This window comes from Prinia subflava, chromosome 26 (genome assembly GCF_021018805.1).
Source record: "Prinia subflava isolate CZ2003 ecotype Zambia chromosome 26, Cam_Psub_1.2, whole genome shotgun sequence".
In the NCBI taxonomy this organism is placed as follows: Eukaryota; Metazoa; Chordata; class Aves; order Passeriformes; family Cisticolidae; genus Prinia; species Prinia subflava.
The window spans coordinates 2,902,297-2,924,474 of NC_086272.1; the positions used below are offsets into that span (position 1 = coordinate 2,902,297).

General features: G+C 52.3%; 1 pseudogene; it reads left to right on the forward strand.

Annotated features, from left to right (window-relative positions):
• LOC134562209 (serine/threonine-protein kinase pim-2-like) overlaps positions 1–15,133 on the forward strand; it is a 35,332-nt pseudogene extending 20,199 nt beyond the window's left edge.
• The last annotated feature ends 7,045 nt before the right edge of the window (positions 15,134–22,178 follow it).

Below are 22,178 nucleotides of genomic sequence, written 5' to 3' on the forward strand. Positions count from 1 at the left end.
CTTATAATAGATAATTGCAAGCAAAAGATTTATTCAAAAACTTCCTTCTATGCTTTCCTCAGCTGTTTATTAGAACTCATCTTTTATAACCGTCCCATTGCTGTGTTCCACAACTACAATTACACAGATTTTCTTCATTTCCCTGACACGAAACATAACTTTGTATTTCACAGTCCCCACTCTGCTTGTATAAATTTTTATTTATCTTACTTATTCGTGTCTGGGTTTCGAATCTGGCCAAAACTTCAGAAACTTTTCCTTCTTTGTCCTTTTTCTTCAATTTCATTATTTTGGATATTTTAGATGTTTTCCCAAAATGGCCAAATTCCCCTGTAGCTAGTTCAGGGTCTACAGGCATCACAGCGACCTGCATACCTTGTATTACAGAGTGGATAAGCTGAACAAAGCATGGAATTAAGCAAGGTAAAAACAACAGTCCAGTCAATGAACACAATATTATAAATACTATTTTCTTCCACCAAGCCCCCCCTCCAAACAACTGGTCTCACCATGGAGCTTGAAGGATAGAATTCTATTGTTGAACAGGCATTTGTTTGTTACTTAAATATCCTTCAGGGTTTTGTGGCTACCACCGATTTTAGAGAAATTTGTGGTATACATTTTCCTGCAAGGGGTTTCCCCTACCTTTGTCCCAAAAGCTTTCCCTTTCTTGGCTATGCATTCTTGGCCTATCACTACATTTGTCAATACCCATCCTTCTGTCCGCTCTTCAGGTTTTGTAATTCCTGTTCGCTTCTACTTTAAAATTTGTGCTACTTCTAACCCTTCTCCTCTCTAAGGCTATTGCCCTGTCATTTGGGTCCCACCACAAATCCAGCACTTGGAAATATTTAATTCTATTACAATTCATTGCATTAAATCCATAAAAAAATTCTCCAAAAGTGGAAAGGTCTAACTCTGGCAGCTGTTTCTTTAATTTCTCATACAAATTTGGGGAAGCAACTTTAGATTCAGAGTGGGTTTTCAACCCTTCTACTGCTTTCTGCACTAAATTCTCCCCATATTAAACTCCTCCCCCATCAGTGTATCCCCACATACTTGCTTTGGTAAAACATATATATTCTTCTCTTCTTGGATGTGTCTGGTAATTACAGCCAGCTCCTCCTCTTGCTCCTAAATTCCTTGCCATCCAAAATTCTCTTCCTTGCTCTTCACAAACCCTTAACTGACTTTCATCATAACCACCTTTGTTTATATGGGTGTGACCAACAAAGGATACCGTTGTGACTCCTCTCCATTTCACCGCCTGGTGACACGGGTGACAATTGTCAATTGCCACGGCAGTGCTTACACACATGATCAGGTATATAATGAGAGGTCCAGTATGACATGCCTTTCCACCCCTCCAACCTATTGGGTTCCTGCCAACAGTTGGGAATTTCATCTTCTTGGTGGCAAAGGCAGAGGTCAATCTGGTCTTGCCCTCTATTTATTCTTACCTGTGAATTGTTGCCAGGCCCAGTGAAGCTTAGCTCTGTGCCACTCCCTTATTTCAATTTGGTATCCATCTGGTATCCAATTGTTGTAATCACACTCAATTCTTTCCAATTTTGCTTTTGCTTCTTCCTGCAGATCGATCTCAGCCCGTGTCCCGTGCAACCAGGTCTCCCACCAATCCTTATCACCTACTTTGATGTATCCTTTCTCTACTGCAGCCCTTAGTGTTCTATCTGTCTCTTTCTCTATCTCATCCCTACAACTCCAGCAAAGGGTACTAGGGATCCTTGCCCCCACCAAGTTTGTATACCACAATTTCTGACACTCAATGCACCTGAAACAACCCCAGGGAAAACATTTACAGTTTTGGGTAGGACATTTCACTTTCCTTGGAAGGTTTTGATTCTGAAACCTCAGGTACAAGAGTTTCTGAAACATGCATCAATCCTTTTTAAGTCTTATTTTCAGTTCTCTAGGAGCAGATGAGATTTTCCACTGAAGCTCGGCCGGTGCCTCTGTTGGTGGTCCCACTGGTCCTTTAAGCGTGATGTGTGGGTCCAGCCTTTCTCTGCAGTCCAGATGGCTGTATCAGTGGTTAAGGGGTTAAAAATGGGCCTTCCCATTTAGAAGATAAGGTCTCCTCTTTGCAGCTTTTAACCAGCACTCAATCACTTGGTTTTATTTTATGTATGCTAAATCCTAGAGGGGTAGATTGAGCCAATATTCCTTTTCTCTCAACTCTAATACATGTTGTCTAATTGTTTGGATATATTTTCTGAATAGTCATATCTTCAACTATTACTGATGTTTGGGGTATCTCCTGGGAATATGACATTCCATAAAGCATTTCGTATGCTGATAGCCCAGTATCTGCATTAGGAAGTGTTCTTATATTAAGCAATGCTAAAGGTAAACATTTTTTCCAGGACATTCTGGTTTCAGTCATTAATTTGGTTAAATGCTGTTTTATAGTTTGGTCCTTCTTTTCTACCTTCACAGAGCTCTGAGGGTGCTAAGGGGGTATGGTGTTCTCAGGAAATACCCATGGCTTGTGTTACCCCTTTGATGACACTAGAGGTAAAATGGGAGCCTTGATCAGAATCACTGGCTCGAATAACCCCAAATCGGGGAATAATTTGTTCTAATAGTATTTTAATTACAAATTTGGCCGTGGCCCTTAAAGCTGGGTAAGCTTCTACCCAGTGAATTAGTTGATCTACTACTACTAACAGATACTTCCACTTACTGACATTTGGAAGCTCAGCATAATCCACCTGAACTCTTTCAAAAGGTCTATAGGCTATTTTCTTACCCCCCGCCCCCGTTGAAGTTTGCCTCATTACCTTTTTGTTGACTCTCTGACAAGTAACACGCCTCTGCGTTACTTGCTTTGCTATTTCAAAAAAATCCCAATACACCCATTATATTTTAAAAAAATGATCACACAAGGCTCTGGTTCTTCAATGAGTATGCTGATGTAATTGGCTCAAAATCTTTTGTGCATAGGCTTTGGACAAAATTTCCCACCTATCTAAGAGTACTCCTTTTCTTTGTTCTTTCTTAGTATCTAATTTCTTTATAGCTTCTTGGGAGCTATAAAATTTTTTTGGACTTCTCTTTGAACTTTTGTTATAATATTCAACTGAATTGTTTCTTTCAATTCAAAAGCTGCCTCTTTTTGCAGCTTGGTCAGCTATGTCATTTCCTCTTGCTAAATAGCTTGTGCTTCTTTGGTGACCTTTTACATGTGTAACAGCTATTTTTTTTTCTGGTCTTTTTCATGATACAAGCACTTTAAGTATTAATTCTTGATAGATCAACCATTTTCTTTGGGTATTGATCAAACTTCTCTCTTTCCAAATCTTCCTAAAAGTATGTACAATTCTAAAAGTATACTTTGTATAAATAGTCTCCACTTTGTCTTTTAACAGTTCTAAAGCCTGGTATAATGCATATAACTCCCGGGCTTGTGCGGGCCAGCTGGAACTTAACCTTTTCCTTTCTACTATCAACATGTTTCCTCCCTTTACAATTGCATATCCTGACCTCTGCTTCCTTTCTAATACTTTGGAGGAGCTATTGATGAAATATTTCTCCCCTTCAGATAATTTTATTTTTTTTTATTTCAGTTAAATCTGGTCTTACTTTAGTTTGTAATTCAATTAACTCTACAAAATCATGAATCTGTTCTCCAGTTAACTTCTGATATAAAAATTTTGCTTTTTGACTGTACTTTTTTTATCTACTGCCTACAATACTTTAATAGCTTTACCAGCTGTCTTATCTCTCCCTTTGTTCTGGGAGAAGGTAAGGCAAGTATGCCCGATACTCATTCGGGGTCCAGTTTCTTTGTTCTTTTACTTAACTAATGACCCAAATACTTCATTTGTGCTTCTACAAATTGCAACTTGGACATTGAAGCTTTCAAACCCTTTTTCTCTAAGAAGTTTAATAGCTTAATTGTGGCTTCTTGGGCCCCAGGAACTGATCTAGTTTATCAGACATCCCCATTTCCTTTTTAAGGGCTCTCACATCCCCAGTGGTCAGTGGTACTGATACATATCTAATAGCTGTCCCCTCCACTCCCCCCGTGGTATCTTACTATCAGTACCTTCCTTAATGGATACAACTGGTCCCTTTTGCTCTCATCATCACTGTCCTTGCGCCTTTCTGCCCGAACTGTCTCCCTGCTTCTATGTGCAGGTGCTGAATCTCGAGGACGAGGCAGAGCCACAGGGGCTTGAGGTGCAAGCAGTGCCATAGGGGCTTGGGGTGCTGGATTAGGCACCTCTGGCGGGGCAGCTGGTTGTGGTAGATAAGGGGGGAGGTTGTGTAAGTGGTCCCATGGATTCTTCTCCTTTTTGGTTTTTAAAGCATACAGGGGAGAAGGCCAGGACTTGTGCCATAAAGCAGCATAATCGCTCTCTTCTTGGTTAATTGGATCCTTTTTATTTACACAGGCATTCAGGGCCTGACAGATCCACCCCTCAGATGACCCGTACATTGGCCAGTACAAATTATCAGGTCGTGTCATTTCTTTAGTCCATTCCATCATACAGTATTTTATCATTTTCTCTTTACTTTTTCCTTTCCTGGATTCACATTCATCCCAGAATTTTAACATTAACCCCAGGGGACTGTCCTGTGGTAAAAAGCTCCCTCCTTTCCCAGTACCTTTAGTACTTCTATTTGCCTGTTGGTTTATACCAACCCCTGGGTCCTTGCCTTGGCATTGACCCACCCTAAGGAACGGGTATTCCCTCACTTGCCTCGACCACACTCTGACTTCAGTAATGAAAGGTCTTCCTGTTTTCTCACTTGTCTAGGATTTCTTTAATAAAAAGTCCCTTCAACCAATACCGCTTCCCGCCTCTGATTTACTGTGAAGAAATCTTCCCCAACTATTGCCGCATCCCGCCCCCGACCTTTTTATAAGAAAGAATTCCCTTTACCAACACTCGCTTTGTTCCTTCACCTGCCGCTCCCCTCGCGGAGACACAGAACCGAGGTTAGAAGAACTCCACAATCACTTCGTGGCCAGGCCACGTCTCACACACACACCACTCACACTCTCACACGTGTACCCGTTCTTAGCCCACCTAACCAAGCGATACTTACAGCCTCCTTTTCTCGCCTGGGTCTCTGTGCACGAGTTATTACAGGTGAATTTCACTGCAGCTTTATCCGGGAGCTCACAGTTCCTTTGCTCACAATTTACCTCGAGGATCTCCTTCTCCCTGAAAGATTCCCCAGTCACTCAGGGCCACCTGAGGCAAAAGCCTGCAAGGTGGGGCACCTCCCCGAGATCAGGGGCCTCCCTCAATGGATTGGAGGTGCCCGCATTCTCCACCAAATTGTTAAAAATAAGACGCTTGACACGGCCAATATATCAAGCAGCAATTTAATAATTAATTAATTATCATGATAAAGTGTGAGCAAAAGGCAGCGCTGGGTACAGTGGTAGGGGTTTTCCCTTCCGACTGCACACCCATTGCTGGGCTTGCTGGTATTTTATTTGCTATATTCATACATATGCATAAACTTTCTCAGCAGTTTCCATTTCTAGTTTTAACGTCACAATTCAATACCTAACAGCCATAAATCTATAGATTGTCCTGTATAATTCTATAGACCATTGTGATCTATTCCGATATTTCAATACTCCAGGATGTACTTCCAGGATATGTTTTTCCAGGTGGTGGGATCTGGCTTCCAGATGTGGGGGTCCCATCTCTATTTTCAAGTCCTTCAATCTCTTTTGTTTTTTCCCCGGTAGCTTCAGTCGGTGTCTCGGCTGCCTTTGTTGGTCTTAGTTAGGGGTGCACTTACGTACCCCCCTGTCTAAGCAACTCCGGCAAAGCTCCCGGGCCCAGGCAACACTTAGCAAGCTTAGTTATAGTGATATTCAGCTCTTAGCAGTAATCAGCTCTTTAGCAGTGATTCTCAGCTCATAAGCTTGCTAAGGTGCCTTGGCAGACGCAGGGAGAGAGAGGAGAAACGCCGTATGGAGTTCTACAGATGAATCTTTATTAGCTTCTTCCGTGAAGGGTTCCAGGGACAGCGGCTTCTGCTGAGCTGGGGGAAAGTGGGGTTTTTATAGGGTACAGAGGTTTTGAAAAGGTGTCCAATGGTATGGTTCGGGGTACAAAGTGACCTATTGTCTTACAGGGAGATAAGCGAGGGTCCAAGCGCGGGAGAAGGGTTATTTTGGCCTAGTCACCATGACTAGGCATTTCTGCCCTTAAGCAACTGACCGCCACGGAAGCCTACCAGGCTTCCCGGCTGCAACAAATCTCCAATAGTGATGTCCAGTTTCTCTCTCCAGGAGCCATAAATCAGTGAGCTGAAGTCATATCTTCATGTCCAGGATGTTTTCCCAGCTTGTGTGAAGCCTGAGCCCCCTCCTTATTTCCTTCTTTTGTCTAAAAAAACCTTTTTGCACTCTAAAACTACAGTTTAAAATTCTTTAATACAAAGCAAGCTTCTAAAGTTATAATTAAAGGACACTTATTGCAGAATAGCTTGAGACTTATAATAGATAATTGCAAGCAAAAGATTTATTCAAAAACTTCCTTCTATGCTTTCCTCAGCTGTTTATTAGAACTCATCTTTATAACTGTCCCATTGCTGTGTTCTACAACTACAAATACACAGATTTTCTTCATTTCCCTGACACGAAACATAACTTTGTATTTCACAATCTCTCCACTTTGGGGTCCTGGAGACCACCCCTGTCAGTGTAGCCCCGGGTCAAGTTTGTATTGGTGTTGGCCCTCTCTGGGCTGCTGTGGCTCCTGAGAATCCACGAGGTTCCCCTTCTCTGGGCTCACCACTTGGGGATCACAGGTGTCCCTGGGCTCAGCACTATCCAGGGTCCCTCTTTCAGAGTCCTGGGGTATCCATGGGTCCCCCTTGTCCTTGCTCTTAACCTGTCCAGGCTTCTGGAACACCCCCAGCTCTCGCACTGCCCGTTTCTGCTCCCCCCATTCCCGGGTTTGCCTCCCAGCGCTGCTGGTACCGGGCGATCCCCACGTGTCTCTGGGCTGACAATGCAGCCCCTGAGCCGGGCAGAGCAAGCCCCACCACGGGGGGACCCTGCATGCCCCGCTCCCTGGGCAGCCGCGCCCAGCCCCGGGCACAGAGCTCCGCCAGCCCCCGCCGCCCCCTCCCCAGGGCCCCGGGGACCCCCGCAGCCGGGGCCGGGTCTGAGCGAGGCGGCCCCCGAGCCCGGCTGCGTGGCCAGGGGGGCACGGGGAGCCCGGGGCCTCTGTGCCAACGCTTCCCCCGCTCTCCCTCAGCCTTTGCCCGGCCCAGCCCGGCCCCCCGAGCCCCAACTGGCCCCGCACGGCCACGGCCGGGCCGCTCCGCTCCCCTGCGAGCCCGGCCACACGGACCCACCTGCGCCGGGGCCCACGGGCCACCGAGAGCTCCCCGGGCCGCCCGGGCCTGGGCCCCGAGCACAGAGCTCTGCCCGGGGGGCTCCCGGCCCAAGGCGGCGGCTCCGGGCCCGGGCGGCCGCTCCCGGCTCCCACAGCCCGCCCGGGGCCGCCCCGCCCGTGCCGGGGCTGCGCCAGCGCTCCCCGCACCCAAGGGGGTTCAAACTGCCGGGGGCATCTCACAAAAAAACATTGCCCGTATCCCCTCCCAAAACAATAAAATCCCAACCAGCCATCAGCCCCCACAAAAATAATCCACAAACAAACCCACAAACTAACCCCTTCCACCCTGCCCTCCTGCGCCTTCGCAGGGACCCCGACCCCGCGGGAATGCCCCCGGGCCGGGACAAAAAGCTGCTCCCCTGGAGGCGCTTTGAACACCCACCCGCGGCCCGGCCCTGGCACACGGCTCCCGGCAGCTGCCCCGCTGTCCCAGCCGGGCCTTTGCAGCAGGGAGGCTCTGCGGGACCCCCGGGCTGTGCCCCCTCCCAGGCCCTGCCCGCCCCGGGGCTGACCTTCAGCCCGGGCTCTCTCGCTGTCCCGGCTCCTGCAGAGTCCCCGCTCGCAGCTCCTTGGGCCCCTGGGCTCTCCTCTGGGGGTTGGGGAACAGCCGGCAATGAAACCTTGCTCCATAAAGGAATCATTTTGGTGCTCCCTAGAGAGGCCAGAACTGAAACTTTGTTCCTTTTACCTGGGTGCAGAGACCATCAGGGCATTTTCTGCACAGAGTTCCAGCCCCCAGCTTCTGTTGAAGGAGCTGCCTACCAATGTCACGCTGCCAGGAGCCTGTCCTTGCTGTCACCTGCTGTGGCTGGGCATGAACAGAGCTCCTGCCCTTGCATTTCCAGCTGCTGTGCAACCAAAGCGGAGGGATCTGCAGCTGCCTGAATGCAAAAACTGCAATATGAGCCACTCTCAAGGGGGAAATCTCCCCCTGCTGTGCCAGCCCATGGCAATGCTGCCATTCTCTGCTGTTGCTGGGGCGCTCTTGGGTCTGGCTGAGCAGGAAAGGTGACCCTGAGCCAGGAGATTTCTTTGGCTGCAGCAAAGCCTTGGAATGCAAAGACCTTCCTGATGCTGTGCCCTGAGCCAGGATGGAATGAGGCACCAGAGCTGAGCCTAAATTTCTTACAGAATTCACAGAATGACTGGGTAGGATGAGACCTTCAAGAGCATCAAATCCAACCCATGCCCTAACACCTCAACTAAACCATGGCTCTGAGTGCCTCATCCAATCTTTTTTTAAACACATCCAGGGATGGTGACTCCACCACCTCCCCAGGCAGACCATTCCAGTACTTTATCACTCTCTCTGTGAAAAACTTCTTCCTAATATCCATCCTGTATTTGCCTTGGGGCAGCTGAAGACTGTGTCCTTTTGTTGTGTCAGCTGCTGTCTGGAGAAAGAGACCAAACCCCACCTGACTACAGCTACCATTCAGGGAATTGTAGAGAGCGATTAGGTCACCTCTGAGTCTCCTTTTCTCCAGGTGAAACAACCACAGCTCCCTCAGCCGTTCTTAACAGGGTTTTTGTTCCAAGCCCCTCACCAGCCTTGTTGCCCTCTCCTGGACGTGCTCAAGCGTCTCAATGTCCTTCCTAAATTGGGGGCCCAGAACTGGACACGGCACTCGAGGTGCGGCCTCACCAGTGCCGAGTACAGGAGAAGAAACACTGCCCTGCTCCTGCTGGCCACACCATTCCTGATCCAGGCCAGGAGCCATTGGCCTTCTTGCCCACCTGCCCACACTGCTGCCTCATGTCCAGCCTGCTGTCCAGCAGTGCCCCAGGTCCCCTTCCCTGGCTGCTGTCCAGCCACTCTCTTGCCAGCCTAGAGTGCTGCAGGAAGTTTTTGTGGCCAAAATGCAGGACTCAGCACTTGCACTTATTAAACTTCATCCTATTGGACTCTGCCCATCCATCCAGTCATTCCAGGTCTCTCTGCAGAGCCCTCCTACCCTCCAACAGATGGACACACGGTCCAAGCTTAGTGTCAGCTGCAAATTTACTAATGAAAGACTCAATCCCCTCATCCATGTCGTCAATAAAAATATTGAACAGAACTGGCCCCAGCACAGACCCCAGGGGAGCACCAGTGGTGCCACCAGCTGGATGCAGAACCTTCACCAGCACTCTCTGGGCCCAGCCATGCAGGCAGTTCTTAACCCAGCACAGAGTGCTCCTGTCCAAGCTGTGGGCTGCCAGCTTTTCCAGGACTGTGCTGTGGGAGACAGTGTCCAAGGCCTTGCTGAAATCCAGGTACACAACATCCACTGCCTTTCCCGCACCCACCCGGCGGGTCACCTGGTCATAAACGGAGACCAGGTTGGTCAAACACGACCTTCTGTTCTTAAACCCGTGCTGGCCGGGTCTGATAGCCTGGCCATCCTGTAGGTGCTGTGTGATGACACTCAGTATAAGCTGCTGCAGTACCCTACTGGGTACTGAGTTCAGGCTGACTTGAGTTGTGAGATAAGGATTTACAATTCAAACTGTAAAGCAGGTATGTTTTATTTCCATCTGGGACACAAGGGGGATTTTCCACCATACCTGCGTACCTGGTTGAGACAGGTTTAAGGTTTAAATACACTCAGATCCCACAAAACAACCCCTCCCTGCCCGCCCATTCTCTGCCCACTCTCCGCCTCCTTGCACTTCCTATTATAATTAGCCTTCTCTGGTGCCACATCTCCTGGTGGTTGCAGGCTGGGGTCTTCTGATGGAGTAAGAGGTCTTCCTCAGTTGTTCACTGTTTGACCTCTGCCTCTGGGCAGGTGCAGTGAAGGTTTGGCTAACTCCCAGGTCACTTTGTCCTGGCCAAAACCACGAGCCTGGTTCTTTCTGATTTCTTAAGCCACAGGTTCTGCTTTATGGGGTTTTCACTATACCTAAGTCTTGCTTTACTGAGTTTTCACAATATACACAATATACATCTTATCTCTATGGCCTTTACCTAGCAACTAAATCCTCATGTGTTCTGCTACAAGTTGTTTTTCTGCTTTTACAGGATTGCTAAATAAGCTGTATATTTCTGCTTCCCCTCCATCTGCTTAAGCACATTAAATGCTTCTAAAATTCTGAATTTTAGATATGTTTCCCATATCAAACTGGCCTATAATTACCAGGATCCTCCTTTCTACCCTTAGGGTGTAGGGGTCACACAACACGTTGGCCAACCTCCAGTCCTCTGGAACCTCACCAGTGAGCCAGGACTGTTGGGAAATGATGGAGAGCGGCTTCACAAGCTCATCTGCCAGCTCCCTCAACACCCTGGGCTGGATCCCATCTGGGCCCATGGATTTTGAACATCCAAGTGGCTCAGCAGTTCTCTGACTGCCTCCTCCTGGATAACAGGGGCACCATTCTGCTCCCTGACACCATCTACCAGCCCAGGAGGGCAGCTGTCCTGAGGACAAGCCGTCTTCGCCTCATCTGCAGTTCCTAAGCTCCCTCCCACATCCAGTAGAGAACAAAGGTTGGTCCTACCCTTCCTTTTGCCATTAATATATTTGTAAAAACATATTTTATTATCCTTTACAAAAGTTGCCAAAATGACTTCAAACTGAGCTTTGGCCTCCCTAATATTTTTTTCCTACTTGTTCCCTTAAATACTTCCTGAGAGACCTGAACCTCCTTCCAAAAACGATACATCTTCTTTTTATTCCTAAGTTCCTCTGAAATCTCCTTGCCCATCCAGGCTGGATGTTTGCCTTGTCAGCTCATCTTTCAGCACACAGGGACAGTCTGTTCCTGTGCCCTCAAGATCTCTGCATTGAAGCACACCCACCTTTCCTGGACTCCTCTGTTTTTAAGGGCTCCTTCCCAAGGAACTTGTGGAATAAGTCTCCTAAAACGGCCAAAGTCTGCCCTCCAGAAGTCCAATGCAAAAATCTTTTTGATGTCCCTCCTGATTTCACCACTTATTGAGAACTCTGTAATTTCATCATCCCTGTGCCCCAAGCAGCCTCCAAGCACCACATCTCCCACCAGCCCTTCTCTATTTGCAAACAACAGGTCGAACATAGTCCCTCCCCTGCTGGCCTCACTCACCCGCTGTCACAAAAAGTTCTCCTCCATCCACTCCAAAACCTTCCTGCACTGCCTCTTTGCCGCTGTACTGAGTTCCCAGCAGATGTCTGGTAGGTTAAAGTCACCTACGAGAACAAGGGCTGGTGATCCTGAAACATTCTCCAGCTTCTTAGAGAAGAAGCTGTCCACCTCTTCTTCCTGCTTGGGTGGACGATAACAGACTCCCAGTAGGTACCCCTGGGAGCCCGTCCTGTTTGCTTCGGGTAGAACAGAAACAATGAAAACCTTCCCAATGGCACAACTCCCCAGCCCACATGGGGAAAGGAAAGAAAAAGTTGTCAAGTTCTCAAAACCTTTCTCCTGCTTTGCTGCAAGACTCCTGCTTCACGCATGTTGTGGAAAGTCAAGAGAAGCTGCATGGGTGGGATATCTTGTGACAGATGGTGCAACTCGTTCTCCAGGAAAGGTTCTTGGAAAGAGCAGACAGGACTGTGGAGAAGATTCTGGGAAAGCTGAAACAGCTTTTCGGAAATGAAAGTGGAAAGAAACAACCCAAGATATTTTCCTCTGTTTATTTCTCTGTCCCACTTTCCATCTTAAACTGCTTCTTCATCTCATTAATTCTAAGTGGGTCTCACCTCTGACATCCAACACTTGGCAAGATTTAGACACTGTAAAATACCATGAGCTACATCCAGTTTGCCTTCCCGTTTTTCTTGGAAAGCAATGCCGGAGACACAAGTGCAGTGCTTGGGTCAGGTTCAAATTCTGCATTCAGGGAATGTGCTGTGACAGTGTCTGACCCTCAGCAGGGACAATGCACAGCAACAGCCAAGGGGATTCCTCTGTCACTGTGCAGGAGTCAAGACTGGGCCCTGACTGAAAACGGCGAAGTTCCCGTGTTTGGACAGGCTCAGGGGCTGCCCCGGGGAGTGCAGGGCTCGGTGCGAGGCAGAGGGGGCAACGGAAAAAACTGACAAGGGGACAAACGGCCCTGGAGCTTCAGTTGCAGCAGCAGCAGCGGCAGCAGCGGCAGCAGCGGCAGCAGCGGCAGCAGCAGAGAAGAAAAAAGCGGCTTTGTTGACAAACCCGTGCTTCCCCTCTCCCTCTCCCACAGTCCCGCAGCCTCTCCTTTTCCCAGTGTCCCCCTCCCAACCCAGTCTCCCTTTCCCCTGCTGGGCCGGGCCATGCCTCGGGCCCACCCCCGGCCCCGGGCGGGGCTGCCCCGTCCCTGCCCCGTCCCTGCCCCGTCCCTGCCCCCGGGCGTCCCGCCGCGGTCTCGCCTTCGCCCGGCTCTGGCAGTGCTGGCGATGGCGCTGCTGGGCGGGCATCAGTGCCTGGGGCTGGGGCAGCATTGCTGGCCTTTGGCTGCGCCTGTGCCGAGCACAGCCCAGGCCCCGGCACCAGCCCCGGCCCGAGCCCCGGCCTCGGCCCCGGCCCCGGCCCCGGCCCCGGCCCCAGCTCGTCCCTGGGCCCGCAGAGGACACAGGCGGTGCGGCTGCTCCCGCCGCCTCCACTGCGGCTTCCCCAGCCCAAGCTCCTCCGCTTGGCAGCGCGGCCGCTGGCCCTGAGCCGCCGCTGTCCCGTTGCCAGGAGCAAATGCCTGGGGATGCCCAGCCCGGGCCGCTCGAGGGGCGCTCGGGGGCCGTTCCTGGCCCCGGGCCGAGCACTGACAGCCGCGTCTCGCCGGCAGGGAAGGCGCAGCAGGCCCTCCAGGAGCAGAACCGCCTGGGTTCGCTGCTGGGCCACGGCGGCTTCGGCAGCGTCTGGGCGGCCACACGGCTCTCAGACCGTGCCCCGGTGAGCGGCAGGGCCGGTGGTGGGTGCACGAGGAAGGGGCGCAGGAGGAGGAGGAGGGCGAAGGAGAAGGAGGCTGGGGCTGGGCAGGGCAGGCAGTGAGCTCAGCCTGCTGCTCCCCTTGGCTTGCAGGTGGCCATCAAAAGGGTGCCACGGAACCGTGTCCGGCATTGGGGTGAGCTGGTGAGTGAGCGGGGCCAGCAGGAGAAGCTGGGCCGTGCCGGGCGGGGATGAGCTGAGGCCTGGCAGGGTGGAAGCCGCCAGGACGCCTGGAGGGAGAGCGGGCGTGGGGCCAGCAAAGGGCGCAGAGCATCCCGGGCTGGCTGAGGGGTCCCTGACCCCTGGCACGGCCTCAGCCCCACTGACAACATTGTGCTCCTCCCACAGCCCAACGGCACCAGCGCACCACTGGAGATCGTGCTGCTGCACAAGGTCTCCACTGGCTTCCCTGGTGTCGTCCAGCTGCTGGAGCGGCTGGAGCTCCCCAAAGACATCATTATCATCATGGAGCGCCCGGAGCGTTCTCAGGACCTCCAGCACTTCATTCGGGCACGGCGGTTCCTGTGCGAGGAGGTGGCGCGGGAGCTGTTCCGCCAGGTGCTGGAGGCCGTGCGGCACTGCACCAGCTGCGGGGTCCTGCACCGCGACCTCAAGCCAGAGAACATCCTGCTTGACCTGGCCACCGGGCAGGCCAAATTGATCGATTTTGGCTGTGGCACCTACCTACAAGACACAGCCTATACTCACTTTGCAGGTGAGCCATCGCAGGGGTGTGCTCCCCATTGCAGACATCTCCTGGCCCAACATCTCACAGCCCAGCCTGGGTGTGGCACTGGGGTTCCCCGCCACTCATGGCACTGAGTCTTCAGCCCAGCTGCTTTTGAACGCAAGTGGGTGGGGGGACCAGCTTCCAGCCCTGCTGGCAGCCTTTGCCAGCCACTCTGCCTGGGACTGGGGCTGGGGCTGGGGCAGCCAGCCCAACAGAAGCACCCGTGGGTGGGGGTGTCTGAGAGGGGAGCCAGAACATGTGCACCAGCCAGTTTGGGGAGCAGGTGAGAAAGGGCTTGGACTGCTGTGATTGCCTGGTTTGCTTTGGGTTCATAATGGTTTTTGGGGCAATGCAGGCAGGGACGAGTAAGGCATGGTTTTTCCCCAGCACTGAGTGGGTTTTGCTTGTCATGGTTGGGCCTTACCAGGGCTTCCACTGCCACCTTCCGACACCAGTGGCTTCTTTTCCAACCCTAAGTTTGTACACAAGTCCCAGGTGCTGGCCAGAGGGCAGCAGGTCACACCACGTGCCACTGGGGCAGCCCCTGCACGCCCAGGGATGCTGGGGCCAGGCTCTGGGAGCAGCAGCATCCCCCTGATGAACTCCATCTGTATTCCATAGGAACACCGTCATACAGCCCCCCGGAATGGAACCAGTTTGGCTGGTACTATGGACAGCCAGCTACCGTCTGGTCCCTGGGCATCCTGCTGCACCAGATGGTGTGTGGGGAGCACCCTTTCAGGAGGGGCCACAAGATCAGCTGGGACCATCAGCTCTCGCTGCCACCACGGCTCTCTCAAGGTGAATCCTCATCTCTGGGCACGGGGGAAATGCCAGTGCTGGGAGACAGCAGTGGGCTGTGGCAGCTGCTGAGGAGGTGGCACGTGTCCTGCTGTCCTGCTTTCCTCCAAACCAGGGAATTCCTGGGAAAGTTTAGGCCCAGCTCTGAGCAAATGCAGCATGGCCTGAGAATGGGAACAGTGGGGCAGGCAGGAGCCTTCTCCAACTGACCGGCGGTTTCTGGTTTCTCTCGCCAGAGTGCCAAGATGTCATCCGGCGGTGTTTATCCATGCTGGATGTGGACCGGCCTTCAGTAGAAGACCTGTTGTGTCATCCCTGGATGCAGGATAGTCATCTGCCATAGAAGAAGGGAGAGAGCCACAGAAACAGCGATGCAGGGCCCTGGTAAGTTCCAGCTCCACACATGCCTTGGCAATCCGAAGCAAAGGACCCAGACTTTTATGTCCTGCCTGTGTCACTGCACAGGGGTCATCAGATGGGAAGACACAGCCCCTGTGCTGGAGCTGAGCTGCTCTGCCCAGCACTGCTGGCTGCCATCCCAGCTGCTTTGGCTTGTCCTGGTTCACTGCCAGCTGGGGCCCTGGGCAGAACACTGACAGCCTGGTCTCACTCCCAGGGAAAGAGAAGCAGCCCCTGGAGAAGCCGTGCCAGGTGGGGCTGCTGCTGCTGGAGACAGCCAGGACAACATCAAGGATGAAAACCTCTTCCTCGACCAGGCCACCACAAAGCTGAAGATGATGGACTTTGATTCTGGCACCTTCTTCAAAGCCAGGCTCCACAGTGAATTTGCAGATGAGTGCACACACAGGGGGATGCTCCCAGATTTGGGCATTGCACAGGCTGGCCGGGAAACAAAGGTTCCCCCTTTTGCTGGGGTGGAAGCAACTGATTTTTCAGTGGGCGCCAAGCTGTATTTTGGCAGGGCTGGGGGGCATGAGCTGGGGTGGGTGTGAAATGGGTGTGGGGTCCTGGCCCTGCCAACAGCCCCCAGTATCCACTGTGCCATTTCCCTCATTTTCCCTTTTTGTCTGTAGTCTATTTTCGTTAATTTGCTGTTTGTTTCTCTAAAGGAAGTGTTCTAGGTGGTGTCCAGTCTGGATGGGGAAGTGCTTGGGACCAGCCGTGCCGTGGATGGGCCGTGCCCTTGGAGAAGGCTGAGGACATCGTTTGGGAGCAGCTTTTCTTCCAGCGGCGGATGGCGTCAGGTGGGTCCCGTCTTCTTGGCCTGGGTGGGATCAGAGCTTTTGGGAGATGGCAGCCAGCACAGGAGCATCCTGCTGTGGGCAGCTACTGAGGAGGTGGATGTGCCACGGCTGGCTGCAGGCTGGGCACATGTCCTGCCCTCCTGCTCTGCTGCCAAGGGCAGCAATGATGGGCAGCTCTGGGCACTGCTCTGGGCATGGCCAGCATGGCCTGGGCACGGCGGGCACTGGGACAAGGGGGACAGGAGCCTTCAGCTGACGGGCGGGTTCTGATTTCTCTCCTTGCAGCCGGGCTCTGCGGATGCTGAGGCTGCTCTGGGCTCTGCCAGGGCTCTGCTGGAGCTCAGCCCCAGGCCAGAATCAGCCAAAGAAGAAATGGTGTGACCTGCAGCAGAGACTTGCTTGAGTACTTGGGCAATGCAGCTCAAGTTTGCAGAGTGTACATCTCCGAGGGAAAACATCACACCCTCCAAAATTAAACTTGATCAAGAACTTCTGAAATGCAATCAATCTCTGATGACCCCAAATGACATTTATCAACTTGCCCAAGGTGTAGCTCAGCCCTTCCCTGAAGATTTCTCTCCTCCACCTACTTCTAAATTTCACAACTACTCCCTCCTTTCCCCCAGTGAGTTCCCAGTCCATCACAGTCTCCGTCACACTGTTGCCTTCCTTGATGGCCTTCACCACAAGGAAGACCAAACCCCAGGTTTAGGGCCTCATCCTGTCACTGGCTGAAGAGCAGCAATATCTCTGAGGTCCCGTGGCATTTTAGTGTCATTGAGAGCTGCTGTCCAGCCCTCATCTCTCCTCAGTGCTGAGTTCCCACTCCCTTTTCCTTGTCCTTCCAGCAGGATGAGCTCTGTGAATCCCCTTGAGCCTCCCCACTCTCCCAGCCCACTCACCCACCTCACTAAGGTTAAGCTGAAGCTTCTTTGTCTCCTCTGGCACACCAGTGCAGTCCCCTCTGCAGGGAGCCCCAGCCCCAGGGCACAGCACACAGCAGTGCAGTGCGGGCTGGAGCAGCTGCCCTGCACCCCTGGCTTGGCTGTTTGTGGCAAGGAAATGCTCCCTGTTTGCAGCTCTCCCTGCAGGATGGCCCCAGGGCAGAGCCCAGCCGGGCTCCCACTGCATCCCCTGAAGCCTGGGGCAGGCAGTGGTGCCAGGGCTGAGGTTCATGGGGTGTCTCTGGGAGCCTCGCCTGAAAAGACACACGGAGCCACGAATCTGGGGAGATCAGAGCAGCAGGGAGAATCTCCTGCTTTGTTTATTACTTCCTACTGTATACTTTTAGCAAGGTGCCCATGGATTGGAGAGTGGCATTCCCACTGCTCAACCACATTGGTCAGAGGGACTGTCATTCAACCTCCCCTTGTCTTGGAGAAGGAATTCAAAACAATAGCAATATTTACAAAACACAATCTCCTTGTTTACATGAATGAGCGTGAGAAGGTGCACACTTCTACTTTAGTATGAATGCTCAGAAAACTAGGAGAATCTCATGGTGACAATGGGGAGCACCCAGAGCTGTGGCTTGCAGTCAGTGTTTGCCAGGGTTGTGTTCTCATCTCCTGCAGCCTGTGGGGAAAACAAACTGCGCTGCCAGGCCAGCAGTGCTCCTGTGGGCAGGGACAAGGCTGAAGGGCTTTCCCATTGCAGAAGAGGTGGCACTGAGCCTTGTCAGGGCCTGGCAGGGCTGGAGCCGGGTCTGGCCTGCTGTGAGGGACTCGCTGCCACCAACCGGCCCCACCCGCTGTGCTGCGTCCTCCAGGGACAGAATGGTCTGTGTGTGCCAGGGGCTCTGGGATGTCTCTGTGTGCATGGACAGAGGGGTCTGTGTGTGCCAGGGGCTCTGGGATGTCTCTGTCTGCATGGACAGAAGGGTCTGTGTGTGCCAGGGGCTCTGGGATGTCTCTGTGTGCATGGACAGAAGGGTCTGTGTGTGCCAGGGGCTCTGGGATGTCTCTGTCTGCATGGACAGAAGGGTGTGTGTGTGCCAGGGGCTCTGGGATGTCTCTGTCTGCATGGACAGAAGGGTGTGTGTGTGCCAGGGGCTCTGGGATGTCTCTGTACCCATGGACAGAAGGGTCTGTGTGTGCCAGGGGCTCTGGGATGTCTCTGTGTGCAGGGACAGAAGGGTCTGTGTGTGCCAGGGGCTCTGGGATGTCTCTGTCTGCAGGGACAGAAGGGTGTGTGTGTGCCAGGGGCTCTGGGATGTCTCTGTCTGCAGGGACAGAAGGGTCTGTGTGTGCCAGGGGCTCTGGGATGTGTCTGTACCCATGGACAGAAGGGTGTGTGTGTGCCAGGGGCTCTGGGATGTCTCTGTCTGCAGGGACAGAAGGGTCTGTGTGTGCCAGGGGCTCTGGGATGTCTCTGTGTGCAGGGACAGAAGGGTCTGTGTGTGCCAGGGTTTCCATAATGTCTTTGTACCCATGGGTATGGAATGAACACAGAGTGAAAGTGTCAGTCACGTTGCTTGCACACTCCTTCCTCTTTGCACAAGACACATCCATGCACACCCCCATGTATGGATATACTAAAAGGACAGGGATAGATAGAGATTTCCCACAGAGTTCTAAGTTTGGAATAACTCACTTGTAAGCCAGTGGCCAGGGCAATTTTTCCCAGCTCATTGTGAGTAGGTGTTCAAGAGCTGAAGGGAGCATCATTCAGAAGCAGTTTCAGGATTTCTAGGCAGGAAGTTACACCATCCGTGTAACTCACTGTATTTATCGGGATGGACTCTGCTGGTTCTTTAGGAATATGGAGCAATTGAGACACGAGACTTGGGAAAATCCCAGCTCTGTGGATTTGTGTCAAGGGGGTAGCAGCAGAAACACTTTGTGTCTGCTTTGGGGGATACAGGGTCCAAGGAGCTGGGGTGGCAGAACGTGACCTGGCATGTTGGCAGGTGAAGTCCTGTTTCATGACATCCCAGAGTGGAACAGGACAAAGCTCCAAGCACCCCCAAGCCCACTGATGAAGTCTTTGTGATGCTGCACATCCTCGAGGAAAGGCTGCTGTCACACAATCCACTGGGATTTACAACTTTCAGTTGCAACTCTAGGTCGAAGTGTCAAACTGTAGTATTTTTTACCCTCAAGATACAGTCATGCACAATCCATCTGTCAGTTTCTTAATGCTTCAACAACAATTTCAAATAACTTAATATTGGAAAGAAAACCCATAATCTTTTAAAAAAGGATACTGAGGTCAGTGAGATGGATCCATGCCATCAAAACATTCACAAATTAAGTAATTTAGTTGTCTTTTTAAGAAGATCAGCTACCTCTTAATCTAAAGTTACAGAAGATTTTTCACTCCATGTTTGTTTTTTGTTCTCCCTTTCTTTTTTCCCTGTTTTTTCCTTTTTTCTTTTCCTTGTTAAGCAGATAACACATCCTAAAAGAGGAATGTACAGCAAAATGAGAGACATTTTGGATAAACAATGAAAATGTAGGCTCCTCCTCTGTTTGCTTTTGTCTGGATACCATGAAGAAAAAGATCTAGCAGAGACCAGCAGAGGTGGAAAGTGGCCTTGGACTAAACTGGAGTTCAGCACTGGTGACATCCTGATCCAGTCAAGAGTTGCAGAATTCCTTTGCACATCTCGAGCCATGTGTTTGCAGGCACAGCACCTGCAGTGCTGATGCACCAATGCACGTGAATAACTCTGTTATTCCCTCCCAGAATTTGGGCTGTGGCCAAGAACGAGTTGCTCCAGTGCTTTGCTGCTGGTTCCCGTGTGGAGCAGCTCCCTTCCCGCTGGCTGAGCTGCTCAGGCACAGCCCGGCAGCTCCTGGCCCTGCAGGGCTGAGGCTTTTCCCCATTGCTGGGCACAGACTGATGGAGCAGCACTGCTGGACACGGGCACACACAGAGGGAGCAGAAGCAGCTGCCTTTGTGCACTTGCAGCTCCAAGGCCCAAACTCTGAGCAGACAGGGCTGCAGGAGTCTGGCAGGCTCCCTGTTTGCTGTGCTGCCCCACTTGTGGCCAGCCCAGCTCTGCAGGGCAGAGGGAGAACAAGGGGCAGCTCCCTGCCAGCTCCAGCCCAGGGACCCCTGCGGCCCCGGGGCTTGGGGCACTGTCAGCACCCGCTGCTGCAGCCACCGCCTCTGCTGGCACTGCCAGCAACAACCAACCTGGGGCTGAGCCCAGGGAGCAGCTGCAGGGCCTGGAGCTGATCCCTCCCTCTGGGCAGGGCTGCACAAATGACCCCCACAGCAGCAGCAGCAGCAGCACATGGAGCTGACTTTGAGCACAGCCCTGCCACTCTTCCCTCTGTGTGCAGGGGTGTCACAGCAGCCTGAGGCACCTGGGAGCCCTCAGGGCCAGCAGGGCCTTGAGATGGCAGCCCTGGGCTCCTGGGGGCTGTGCAAGGAACAGAGGTGGGGACTCCCTCTCCATGTGCAGCTTCCAGATGGAAAAGGCTGCTGTGCCCAGGCAGCTCTAAGGGCAGAGAAATGAGAAGCTCGACCACTGGATCTGTGCCAGTGCCACAGTCCTGGGCAGCAGCCACCGAGCACAGGGGAACAGAGGGCACAGCAAGAGGGACAAAAGCAGGCAAGGTCAGAGCCTGGGAAGAGCTAGACCTGGGAGCAGGAACAGCTGCTCCATTGCACTCTTGGAGAAAGCTCTGGGCTGGTTCAAAGCCCTGAAAGGTGTGAAGGGCAGAGGGGAGGCCACACCAAACAATGTTCCTGTTTCCACACCCTTCCCTCTCAGTGTCCATGAAGGAATTGCATGAACTCTATTCTTCTCTCCGAGTCATCTCGTTCAGCATGAGCAGCTTAGCACCAGGAGCTGAAGGAGCTGAAGCCTTAGGCCACAAGAGCTGAGCAAGAGGAAACTTTTTGACCAAAGTAATGCTGCTAACATGGTCTTGGATGAATCCAGCAGATGGAATCCTGGAATTATGGAATCCTTCATGTTGGGAAAGACCTCTGAGCACATCCAGTTCCGCTGTTCACCAGCACTATCAAGCCCAGCACTAAACCATGTCCCTGAAGTGCCAAGGCCTGGACAACAGGCCCGAGTGAGGCCTGAACAATAGGCCCTGAGCCAAAGGTGACCTCTGGATGAACCTTCCAACCAAAGGTTATCTTTGTATCTGCTCCATAATGAAATATGCATGGTCATTAGTGCTGTGATAAATTGATCCACTCATCACTTATACATGGATTGACCTTTCTGTAGTTAGAAACCGGACAAGGCCATGAAATCCGACATCTGGCCTTGTTTGGGGCTGTATGGTCAGAGTCAGCTCCCTTGGTTCCTCCTTGAGCCCCGGCCAGGCTTTGGGAGGAACCCAAGAGGAGAATGAAACCAGATGTTCCTGCACTAGAAGTGCTGTCAGTTTGTTTATTCAGCACTGTCAGAGCTGGGCCCTCTCCCAGCCAGGTTGGAGCCTCACCTGTGGCTGGAGGCCCCTGCAGGAATTCCCAGTGTCCGGGAGTGGCTCTGCAGTCCTTGGCTGTGACAGCTCCCACAGCTGATGTGTGGGTCTGGGTGATGGCAAAGTCTGAGGGTGACTGCTGCTGTCTCTTTCTTAATCACTGCAGGCAATCCTTGGTAGTGATGATTGGGTGCATTGCTGAGCTTCTCCTTTTGTGATTCTTTGCAGCTCTGCATTAGAATAAATCACACCATTGCTGAACTTTGTGTCTGTGTCTTTGGTACTGACCCTGCTCATGGGCAGAACAGACACTGCAGCCCCAGAGAACCAAAGGTGCCCTGTGACACTGCGGGGCCTGGTGTGAGCAAGGGGACCAGAGTGACATTTTGGGGACACATGGAACCAAGGGGACCAGAGTGACACTGTGGGGCCACATGGAACCATGGAGATCATTCTGACACTGGAAAGCCTCTTATAACCAAAGGTCCGTGGTTTCCTCTCCCTTCCTCAGCCGTGCAGAGCAGCCCAGCCCTGTCTGGCTCTGCAGCAGGAACTGCTGGCACTGGAGCTCAGGGACAGCCACTCTGTGTCTGCAGTGCTCAGGAGATGCTCAGCTCAGGCAGCTCCTGCAGCCCCAGGGCCAGCCCTGCTGCCCAGCACAGCAGCAGAGAGTTCACCCTGGGGCTCCTCAGGCAGCTCCTGCTGCCCCAGGGCCACGGCAGCCTCTTGCCAGGGTTCCTCTGCACACCCACGGGCTCCTGCCCTGCTCCTGGCACATGCCAGCTGCCCC